The following is a 12316-nucleotide window of genomic DNA, read 5'->3' as shown; positions in this document are numbered from 1 at the left end:
CTGTGGATGGTGACTACAGCTATGAAATTAAAAGATGTTTGCTCTTTGGAAGAAAAGCTGTGACAAACCTAGATAGCGTATTAAAAAGCAGAGACATTACTTTTCCGACAAAGGTCCATATAGTCAAAGCTATGGTTTTTCCAGTAGTCATGTATTGATGTGAGAGCTGGGCAATAAAAAAGGTTGAGCACCGAAGAATTGATGCCTTCAAATAGTGGTGCTAGAAAAGACTCTTGAAAGTCCCTTGGACAGCAAGGAGATCAAACCAATCAAATCCCAAAGGAAATCAACCCTGAATATTCATTGGGAGGACTGAGGCTGAAGCTGAGGTTCCAGTACTTCGGCCAACTGATACAAAGTGTCTACTCATTAGAAAGGATCCTGATGCCAGGAAAGATTGAAGGTGGGAGGAGAAGGGGGAGACAGATGATGCGATGGTTGGATACATCACTGACTCAATTGACATGAGTCAGCAAACCCCAGAAGAAGGTGAAGCACAGGGAAGCCTGGTGTGCTGCAGTCCATGGGGTCACAAAGAGTCAGATATGACTAAGTGACTGAACAATAACATGGAGTATTGGGACATGGATGTAGTCTTCCAGAGACTTAACTTACAGTGCTTCAAAGTAACCAAATTTATTTTGACTTTTGCAAAGCTTGTCTGATGGCGTAGAATACATATTTCTCTTCTATAATTAGGGTGAATGTGGATATTTTTACAAATGTTTATATTTCTTCTTAACACAATAGGATTTTAAAATTTATAGCCGAGATTTCTTTTACTTAACTCTTTTAACATTGTTTCAGATTAAGTGGCTTTAAAATCAATTATTCCTTCCATGTGCTGGCTATTAGAAACAGTGCTGTGATGAACATTGGGGTACATGTGTCTCTTTCAACTATGGTTTCCTTGGTGTGTATGCCCAGCAGTGGGATTGCTGGGTCACAAGGCAGTTCTATTTCCAGTTTTTTAAGGAATCTCCACACTGTTCTCCATAGTGGCTGTACAAGTTTGCATTCCCACCAACAGTGTAAGAGGGTTCCCTTTTCTCCACACCCTCTGCAGCATTTATTACTTGTAGACTTTTGGATTGCAGCCATTCTGACAAGTGAAATGGTACTTCATTGTGGTCTTGATTTGCATTTCTCTGATAATGAGTGATGTTGAGCATCTTTTCATGTGTTTGTTAGCCATCTGTATGTCTTCCTTGGAGAAATGTTTATTTAGTTCTTTTGTCCATTTTTTGATTGGGTCATTTATTTTTCTGGAATTGAGCTGCATAAGTTGCTGGTATATTTTTGAGATTAGTTGTTTGTCAGTTGCTTCATTTGCTATTATTTTCTCCCATTGTGCTTATAGTTTCCTTTGTTGTGCAGAGCTTTTATTTTTAATTAGAGCCCATTTGTTTATTTTTGCTTTTATTTCCAATATTCTGGGAGGTGGGTCATAGAGGATCCTGCTGTGATTTATGTCGGAGAGTGTTTTGCCTATGTTCTCCTCTAGGAGTTTTATAGTTTCTGGTCTTACATTTAGATCTTTAATCCAATTTGAGTTTATTTTTGTGTATGGTGTTAGAAAGTGTTCTAGTTTCATTCTTTTACAAGTGGTTGACCAGTTTTCCCAGCATCACTTGTTAAAGAGATTGTCTTCTCCACTGTATATTCTTGCTTCCTTTGTCAAAGATAAGGTGTCCATAGGTGTGTGGGTTTATCTCTGGGCTTTCTATTTTGTTCCATTGATCTATATTTCTGCCTTTGTGCCAGTACCATACTGTTTTGATGACTGTGGCTTTGTAGTAGAGCCTGAAGTCAGGCAGGTTGATTCCTCCAGTTCCATTCTTCTTTCTCAAGATTGCTTTGGCTATTCGAGGTTTTTTGTATTTTCATACAAACTGTGAAATTATTTGTTCTAGCTCTGTGAAAAATACTGCTGGTAGCTTGATAGGGATCAGCAGATGATTGGATAAGAAAGCTGTGGTACATATACACAATGGAGTATTACTCAGCCATTAAAAAGAATACATTTGAATCAGTTCTAATGAAGTGGATGACACTGGAGCTGATTATACAGAGTGAAGTAAGCCAGAAAGGAAAATACCAATACAGTATACTAATGCATATATATGGAATTTAGAAAGATGGTAATAATAACCCTGTATGCGAGACATCAAAAGAGACACAGATGTATAGAACAGACTTTTGGACCCTGTGGGAGAGGGAGAGGGTGGGATGATTTGGGAGAATGGCATTGAAACATGTATACTATCATGTAAGAAATGAATCGCCAGTCTAGGTTCCATGCAGTATACAGGATGCTTGGGGCTGGTCCACTGGGATGACCCAGAGAGATGATAATGGGAGAGAGGTGGGAGGGGGCTTCAGGATTGGGAACACATGTACACCCATGGTGGATTCATGTTGATGTATGGCAAAACCAATACAATATTGTAAAGTAAAATTAAAAAAAAAATCAATTGTTCCAAAATACAAATGAACTGGATTCTAGTTGGAAAAAATAGAGTTATGAGTTTTATACTTTATTTGCTATTTCATAAGAATTAATCTGCATTTTGTCTCTGGGCCTTATTTTTGTGCACATATGGTGTGGAGCGTTGCCCACTGGTTGGAGACCCCTGTGATACAATGGGGAAATGAGCAATGACATTTTAGGATGTAAAATCCAGATTCTAAGTATCATTTTTGTTGCATTATTTTTATTTACTTCATTTATTTTCTTAACAAGATGCATTTATCACAGTTGTCCTAAGGATTGCTTAATTCAATAAGAATATATGATAAATAGGTAGACAGGTTCCAACAGTTCAGATTCCTCTAAGGAAAGAAAAAGATACATAATTGCTGGGGTAAAATGATAAAGTAAAAACCAAATAATGTAATTTTATGTTTATATTGTTAATCAAACATTAATGTATATATGTATGTATGTATGTGTATATATGTGTGTGTGTGTGTGTGTGTGTGTGTGTGTGTGTGTGCCTATGCTCTTGTAGCAGAATAGACCAAACCTCTATTATAGAAGATTTCTAATCATTATTTTACTAATTTTTGCAAAAATGTTTGAGAACAAATTTAGGAGACAGTCTGAAGTATTCATTGCATGAATATCAAAATATAAATACAAGTTTAATAATAATCATAGGAAAAAATTGAGATTACAGTTAAATATTTATTTGGGTTCATGAGCAAAGCCCTGCATCTAGCTAGCTCCTATGGATGTCAGCAGTTGCATACAGCTGATCAAATTCATTTTTTATAATCTATCTTGTTTACCCACCATGCATTCATGATTTATAGAATCATGGCAAACATGGTAACTTTCCAGCTCTCCACTTTCACATATATTCTCATGTCTACATTCTTTTATTCATTCACCCACAACCATTAGTAAATAATTATGCATACATGTACATACAAAGAAAGGAAGCCTGTATTCAGTTAACTATATAGTTCCATGCACAGATAATCATGAACTTGCAAGAGAAACTTATAAACAAAAGTGACATATGGATATATATTCAAAATCAGGTATATTGATGAATTAGACATGTAGCTCAATTTAAAAGCATAGAATCATAAGTATATTTAAATAAATTAGGTAAGATCATGTGGAAGAAGAAAAGTGAGCTGAGTGAACAGGTAGATTGACTAGGCAATAAGAAATAGGACTTTCTAAAAGATCAAATAGCCTGTGTATGAGAGAACTGAAATGAGGGTGAAATAGCAGCTTAGTGGCCCATGAAGGAAATGGAGACTGCAGTGCTATGATCTTAAAAAGAGAGCAGGAAGATATTAGTGCAAAATATTTGATTGCTCATGCCAAGAACAATTCAGACTAAGGAATGTGTTCTTGGGATTATTAAGTTGGAAATGGAGGAAGTAGAGATACTATATACCAAAATTTTCATTATGGGTTTTATTTGCTTCAAGTAATATTTGTGGTCTCAATGGGGACAATGTTGAAAGAAACTCATGCTTCCTATTCTCAAGATTACATTTTAAGTGCATTTTATATTTTCCAGGGTGCAGCTGGTAAATGGGAGACAGGAGTGACATACATGTATGTCTATTGCATTGGGTTTCTGAAGTTGTTAGTAATGCTGGCTCCTGAAATTCAGTGGTACACAAAAATAAAATGCTTTTAAATTATGTTATTGTTAACCAAATGAGACTGGGTTTCTTACTAAAAGATAGTTATTATTTGACTTCCTTGGAAAAGAAGAATAATCTTCCTTAAAATTTAGTAACTAGCTTTCAAACTTAAAATGTCCCACCTGCCTAATCTAACAGCTGAATACACCTTTGCTGCTTTTCCTGTTGCCTTGCTGTTTCTTCAAGTTGAATTATAATATTTGAACTAACTTCCAATAATTTAACATTAAAGCCTCCAACGAGGTCAATCTTAGGAAATGAAAAAAATATGTTTAAAGTAAATGATAATCTATAGTCATTTACTGAGAAGTACAAAGCATCGACTAGGAACAGAGAAAGTTGCTCTTTTTGAAAGATGCTATCCACCTTATTCTGCCTTTTTCTAATGTCTTTGTTGCTTCCAAGTTTTTTGTGTGCTTTTCCCTAGTCGGTATGTATTCAGCCCTTGACTTAATACCTCCAGATTTCTGATTATAATAATACTTTTTGTAGCATTTTGCCAAAAAGGCTCACATGAGAGTCTAAGTCTCCTTTAACAGGAAATGATAATAAGAGGTGAACAAAACACTTTCCTGCTTACAATGGAGTTGAGTGTCTGCCATCACCTGTCTGCAATGCTTTATTTACATTAGCAGGGCCTTTTGTTTACAGTGCTCATATTTGCTCCAGAAAAAGTGATTATACAAATGGACTGTCCCCACAGGTTCTCCCTTTGCAGGGACCCAAATAATGCAAGAGTCTCTTTTTTTCCCTGTTTAATGTATATCTTTCTGTTTCTCCTGCTGTAAGAAATTTAATCATTTTATTAAGAATTTAGAGAAAAAAATACTTTCACTAATAGAATGCTAATTTTTGATCCCCATCACAAATTTGCTTTCTATCTCATACTTTATTATTTATTTCTTTACATTTTTTAAAAAATTAGAAATAATTCCATAAATTTTTAAAAATTCCATACACAGACATATCTTCAAATATATGAAAATTTTCTTGTACCTGCTTCTTCGTGAGTTAAATGTATTTTAGCCAATAATTAATACCAAGAGGATAAAATTATCGTCTCATATAATATAAAATATTAATAAATTTGAGTCATTAGTAGAATAAAAAGCAGGTCATTACTTTGTTCAATGATAAAATATAAAGGTTTTAACTTAAGGAATTTTCACTGTCTTAAAAGCAGATCTTAGAGATTTCAAATCAGATATCTAATAAGTAGAGGTGTGACAATAAGCCTGTTTTGTACAGAAGGTGAAAGTCAAGGGACAAAATGAGCTGAAAGGGAAAATTTACTAGGTGAATATATGGACAACTTGAAAAAATGGATGTAATTCTTTTCTGCATATAATTTATCCATTAAAAAAATTATCTAACTTATCCTTCTCCTAAATTATCTAAATTATCCTGTGCCAAAAAATTTAGGTAAGCTTATAACACAAACTAAACGGGTTAAGAAATTGTCAAATGGCCAATCTCTAGCTCATTAATTTTTTCAAATTTTCTTTCATCAGTGCTTTTTTTCAGGAATACAATATGTAATTTTTAATACTCTCTTATTTTATCTCTTTCTTTCATTCTCTGTCCATGTTTTTTGTCCCTCTATCCTTATTCTCTGCATCATTCATAAATACTTACCTTTATTTAGCGAATTCAGTTGTACTAGAATACATTATTAGATATAATTGCTCACAATGAAAGCATTTCTCTAGAATTTCTATTGAAGAAAGAATTCATAGGGCCTGGACTCCATCTTAGGCCTGTTCATGCTGATCATGCTCGGCCACCTTTCCAATGGACTCTGAACTCTGTGTTTAGTGCCTATGAAAACAACAACAGAAGGATAAGACCCCCTCCAGACCAGGGAACCTTGATGATCGTATCTAGGTTACTCATTGCCTATGAGAAAAATACACTAATCACCCCTTCCTCCAGACAGGCCATATTTTTCTGTATCTATCAGAGTGTAACCTCAGGTTTATTGATTATTGGCAAATTGTTTGACTGTTTAAGCAGATGAGCACATAGCACGTGAATGATGGGGTTATTGGGATTGTATTTTCCTTGGTTTATGTAAGTCTCAAGGAATTTAGAGTGGTGGGTTCAGACACATACACATGGGGTATAAAAGATTTTCACAAATGCTGGTCGAGGCCCTTGGCTAAGAGGAGACTCTGAGCTGGGCCCGCCGGTGTAATAAACTGCACCCCACTATCTGCTTTGTCCTTCTGAGTGAGTTTGTTTCCTGGAACGTGTGGCTACAACACTATGAATTAAGACATATTTTGTTATTACTTTCTGTTGCTCTTATTTATTTTTCACTTACTTAGATGTTACCTCCAACCTTTAAATTTATTTTTCCATTTTTGAAATTCTACATGTTTGCTTGAAATAAATCATTCCATAAGTTTTTAAAGTATGATGGTAAATTAAGGAAAAAGTAATAAACAGGAAAAAAAGAAAGGAAGGAAAGGAAAAATGTGTTGGAAATAGTCTTTAAACAAAATATAAACTGTGTAAACAACATTTTTCAATTGGAGATTATATTGTTTGCCCAAGTACAAATTACTGATAGGCACAACACTTCACATTACTTGAGAATGAACGAGCACATTGCTGCTCTGGCATAGAAGAGGAAGGCCTCTTATACGGAGTGCTCTGAATGAGTTTCTGGTGGGTTAAAAGTCAGGAGACCTGAGCTATGGTCCCAATGCAACCATGATTGTGGAGCAAACTCTCCTAGATTTCAGAAGTCTCATCTGAAAATAAAGATTACTAAACTTACTGTTTTGGCAGCATATATTCAAGAAACCCATGGATAAAATCTTTAAAAATAGCTTACCTTCATAACAATACAAGTCCAGTACTTATTATAGGCTGGATTCACAAATGAGTCTATGCCAGCCGTATTTTCTTACTTTTCTCCTACTCTTTCAATGGGAAATTCAGTCTTTTTCAAGTACATTCCGAATACAGCAGTTTTGTGTTTGTGGTTATTGCTGGTAAGCCAAGCCAATGAAAACTGCTAGCAGGTCACCTGGTGTGGCAATCCCCAACATATATGGACTTCACTCTATGGTTGCCAAACCATGCAGTCTGTCTCCTGCTGTATCAGCACGAACATTTCTCCACTGATGGCTACTGCTGCACAACAGAAAAAAGCATTTTCCTACTGGTACTTATTTATTGAGCCTCTTGATGGTGAAGGTCTAAAGTGGCCTTCTGGCTGAAAGGATCTGATGGCTAGAATCAATGGGAGTTCACTGGTGCTCTAGTGGTTAGAATTTGGCACTTTTACTACCATGGCCTGGGTTCAGTCCCTGGTCAGGAAACTGGGGAAGCAAAAACAAAAGAATGAAACCATTTTCTAGAGTGTCCTCAGGCAATGTTGATTATTCAGTAAGGTGTTTCATAGTTCAGTGAAAGAGCTGGTTCAGAATTTTGTAGAAATATTTCTTACAGTTTACTCTACCTTTTACAGGCCTCCCAAGTGGTGCAGTGGTAAAGAATCCACTTGCCAATGCAGGAGATGCAAGAGACACAGGTTCGATTCCCTGGGTCAGGAAGAATCCCCAGATAGAGGAAATGGTGATCCACTCCAGTATTCTTGCCTAGCAAATTCCATAGATGGAAATCTGGCAGGCTCTAGCCCATGGAGTCTCAAAGAGTCGAACATGACTGAGCACACACCTGCTACCTTGTATGAAAGTGAAAGGAAAGTGTAGTCGCTCAGTCGTGTCCGACTTTTTGCAACCCCATGGACTGTAGCCTACCAGGCTCCTCCCTCCATGGGATTCTCCAGGCAAGAGTACTGGAGTGGGTTGCCATTTCCTTCTCCAGGGGATCTTCCCAACCCAGGGATCGAACCCAGGTCTCCTGCATTCTAGGCAGACACTTTAACCTCTGAGCCACCAGGGAAGTACCTTGTATAGGTCTCAGAAATGAGTAATATATTTATAGAAATATAAATCCTATAGAATAATTCCATATTATGCCTGAAACCACCACTTTATGATTTAGATAGTAGAATCAAGTTAATATTTTTACTTTTAAGTCTCTCTAATTCTATTTCCCCCACCCCACATAGGTAAATCTTTCTACTGTAACTGTGCATGCTAAGTATTTTCAGTCATGTCCCACTCTTTGTGACCCTATGGACTATAGTCCTCCAGGTTCCTCTGTCTATGAGATTTTCCGGGCAAGAATATTGGTTGCTATGCCCTTCTCCAGGGGATCTTCCCCACCCAGGGAGTGAATCCGCATCTCTTACATTTTCTTCATTGGCAGGCAGGTTCTTTACTACTAGCACCACCGGGGAAGCCCACTGTTACTGGGCTTCTCTTAAATAGTCCTACCCATGTTCCACACATAACCAAGTGTCTGAATCTTCCAAATGGACCCAGTTAATATCATTCCTTAGAAGCTTCCTTCACCCCCATAGACAAATAGATTTTAATTAGGATTTTTTATTTAATTCACCAGATGTTCGTAAAGATCCCAAAACTTAGCAGTAGACCAAGTGTAGACTGAGCATAGAGTTATACTTCAAGTGACAAGCACACTGGAGGAAAAAAAAAAAAAAAAAAAAACTACAGACAAATCTGCCACAAGCTGTGGACAGTGATTATTCCTCTACTACAGAATTGGGCAAAAGTTTTAAGTTCCTCTCTTTCCTTTGCCTTTATCTATATTTTCCAAGAGAGTTATAATTAGGAAGTATGAGGTTTTAAAATTAGATGAGGAAAAAATTAGTTTTAAAATATGCTTTATCTATTTCCTGCCAGGATGTTAAAGTAGCAAGAGTGCTGGTTTACAGCCCAGGGAAACCACAGAAGGGAAACAACCAGAGAAGGGGGGAAAAAAAAATCCCTGGGTGATGTGTGGCTGTTTTGAAACTGCTGTGTGAGAGGAATGAGGGCTGCAAGTCCTACTATGAGAAGGAAAACTGTAGCATTCTTCCTTTGTTCTTTCATCACCATTGGGTTGGGATGAAGTGTCTGCCTCCCATCTTGTGACAATTCTGCCTCTGGACCAAGTGCCCTTAAGGTAAAATCAAGTCAGTAAGAAGATCTGTGTTCACAGGACTTGAGATAAACAATATGGGAGCTAATTAACTTAGAGAAGTTTCTTCGTTGATCTTTTAGGATGTGTCTTCACCTTATCCTTGGGGCATAATAGATGAGGTTATGATCCAAATAACTGGTTTATGGAAAGAAGAGTGCTCTGACACCATAAGGCTCCCTTCACTTCAGACTCAGTCCACCCCCAACCCTTGAACTCACAAGAGTTTGGGGTTCGACTGGCCTTTGCTCACATACCAACCACAGAGAGAAAGTTAATGTAGGAAACTGGAGGTTACTACTTTTTGAGTTTCACTCTTGGATGGTATCCAAGTACTTGGCTTCTGAAACAATCCCTAAATAATAAGATTGTGTCCCTGAACTACACTGTTCATATCAGCAATGTGATTTATGGTGAAAATCTGCTTTTCTTTTGAAAGTAGGAAATTTTCATTGTTGCTAGAAGAAGAATGCCAATGTGACCAGTCCCTACTAAAACCCCTCATTTCTGAATCTCAAGCAGACTTGCCTGGGTGGAAACATCACTTTGGTGTCACTACACTTTTGCTGCTGGAGAATGGATGTACTCTGTGATCCCTTAATGGGAGGTAGGGTTAAGAAAGAGCTCTGGTTCTGCAAATAGGTTCCTCTAGATTCTGCCTGTCTATTCTCCCTAGTTGATTCTTACTGTGTCTCTGTAGTAAATCTTAGCACTGAGTACAACCATATACTTAGTCCCTTGGGTCCTTCTAGTGAATCATAAAGTGTGGGCAGTCTTGGGAATGTGGAAGCATTCACAAAGTAACTGACAAGTGTGGAGGATATGAGGTCCGAGCCAGAATAGCAGTACCCTTGAGGAGCATCGCTATTTCAAAAGAAAAACAAATATTAGATTACCACTTATATCAGAAGCAAAATGTTAGAACAGATGGACTAAGAATTACAAATTATCTTTATAAACATTTTAAGAGAGAACCAGATGCACATTCAAAAGTGAAAATGAAAAGAGTTTAATAAAGACACTGTTTCTGGAAATGGGGATAGGGATAAAGGAACCAAGAAGACTGTTAATAGAAACTTGTTACCAAGAGCAAAAGTTGACATAGAGACTAAAAAAGTCTATCTATATCTGGCAATGTGGAAAGTCATCACAATGCCTAGGCCTGAAGCAATAAGGATAAGGAATAGCTACAAGAGCCCAACAAAACACAGGGCTTAGCTGAGGCATAAGGTCTCCCTCATAGACAGTGGAAAAGTGCAGCCATACACCAGCCATAGCCTAGGAGGTGGGAGCTAGAGGAACTCAAACACAGCCCTCCCAGGTTCCCAGCTATTACTGGTGCTTCTCAATGGCTGAACACAACCAGAAGCCAAAGGATCAGACAGAGGACACCCCCCACACACAGAACAGGCAGGGGCAGGTAAAGACTGGGTCTGGCTGGCGAATGGAGAATCTCTGAACATATTAAAGCCCAAGGTCAAGAATGACATGCCAATTCATGAAATAAAGACAGAACACCAAAGAAACTACTGTATCAGAAATTCAAAGACCTGAGTTACAGTGCTATTAACATCCCTAAGTAGTTTGATATTTCAAGTAAGTCACTCTATCTCTCTGGGCCTGTTTTATCTTCTGTTAAAAGACTTTCATGAACTCAAGGGTTTCTTTGAGCTTTAACAATTCATAATTATACATATCTAAATTTCCTATATGGAGTATATGAAGAGAATTACTTTGGGAAATGAGGTTCAGAATTATTTAAGACTGTAGGATAATTATCAGGTAGCAATGATCTGCTTAAAGAAAATTAAGAGAAGAGGAGGAAAGGTCATATGTAGGGTTTGTTAGTAACAATGGATTATTAACAGAGCAAAAGATGGCACAAGAGATGATATGAAAATAGAAGAATGCAGCAGAGAACACAAAGAATATTCAGATGAATTAATGAATTCTTCAAATAAACCCAATTTAATATCATCTAATTCAAAGCACAACAGACATAAAGGATAAAATACACAGGCTTGTAATATACTTTTTTCCTTTGGAAATAAGAACAGCAGGGGTTAATCAATAGAACAGATGAATTTAGGATCAAAGTTCATAAACTCAATTTTTCATAGAATACTAAGGAAGAATAAATTTATTTGAAAGTGCTTTGGAAATTTTAAATGCCTTTGACCATTTGGGAGGATCAATGAATTGGAATCTTAATAGACTTTTTCCTAAACAGAAAATTGCTTGAATTTTTCTAAGTGCATATTTATGAAAGAGGAATCAAGGATTATGGCAAAAAATATGACATGGGGAAAACACAGTTAATTAGCGTGGTGGATTATATTTCTCTTTACTAAATGTTCTAGTTTCTGTCCCTGAAGCACCTCTTCAGGGTTTCCCAGGTGGTGCTAGTGGTAAAGAATCTGCCTGCCAACACTGTGTATAGGGTACCCAGGTTTGATCCATAGGTCGGGAAGATCCCCTGGAGAAGGAAATGGCAGCTGGCTCCAGTATTCTTGCCTAGAAAAATCCCCTGGACAGAGGAGCCTGGTGTGTTACAGTCTATGGAGTCACAAAGAGTCAGACATGACTAAACTGACTTAGCATGGAAGCATACAGTGCCTCTTCGTGTGAGAAGATAATGCCCTGTTGGACTTTGTGACCTTGGGACTTGCTCTGAGTGAGGAAATATAGGTAGGCATACATGTTCCTTTGGGACAGACATCCAGGAACTGGCTTGTCTCTTTCTACTCTGTCATAGTGGGTACTCACATACTGGGGAAAGGCTGCTCTATCAGCCTAGGCCCTAAAGAGATAAGGACATGAAGCAAAGCCACAGCCAATCGAAGATGAGCATATAATGTTAAAGAGAAATAAATCTTTGCTGTTATAAGTAACTGAGATTTTTTTGATAGTTGTCATTGTAGCATAACTTAGCTTATCTTAACTGATATAGTTAGTTTCCCAACATATTTACAAAGTTCAGGGTACATATATCCAAAGGAGTTTATACCTGCTCTAGCTGTGCCTTGTTAATTTTAGAGTAGAAATACCTCACTAGCTTTTCTTCACTTTCAAGTGGAAACTGAACTCA

General features: G+C 37.2%; 1 non-coding gene across 1 annotated transcript; it reads right to left on the bottom strand.

The window, feature by feature from the left end:
• Nucleotides 1-8013: 8013 nt before the first annotated feature.
• Nucleotides 8014-8085, bottom strand: TRNAS-AGA (transfer RNA serine (anticodon AGA)). The gene has a single exon. It is a non-coding gene; the product is annotated as a tRNA-Ser (tRNA).
• Between the last annotated feature and the right edge of the window lie 4231 nt (nt 8086-12316).

This window comes from Capricornis sumatraensis, chromosome 2 (assembly GCF_032405125.1).
Source record: "Capricornis sumatraensis isolate serow.1 chromosome 2, serow.2, whole genome shotgun sequence".
Classification (NCBI taxonomy): domain Eukaryota; kingdom Metazoa; phylum Chordata; class Mammalia; order Artiodactyla; family Bovidae; genus Capricornis; species Capricornis sumatraensis.
This window is presented reverse-complemented; position numbering and strand designations above follow the sequence as displayed.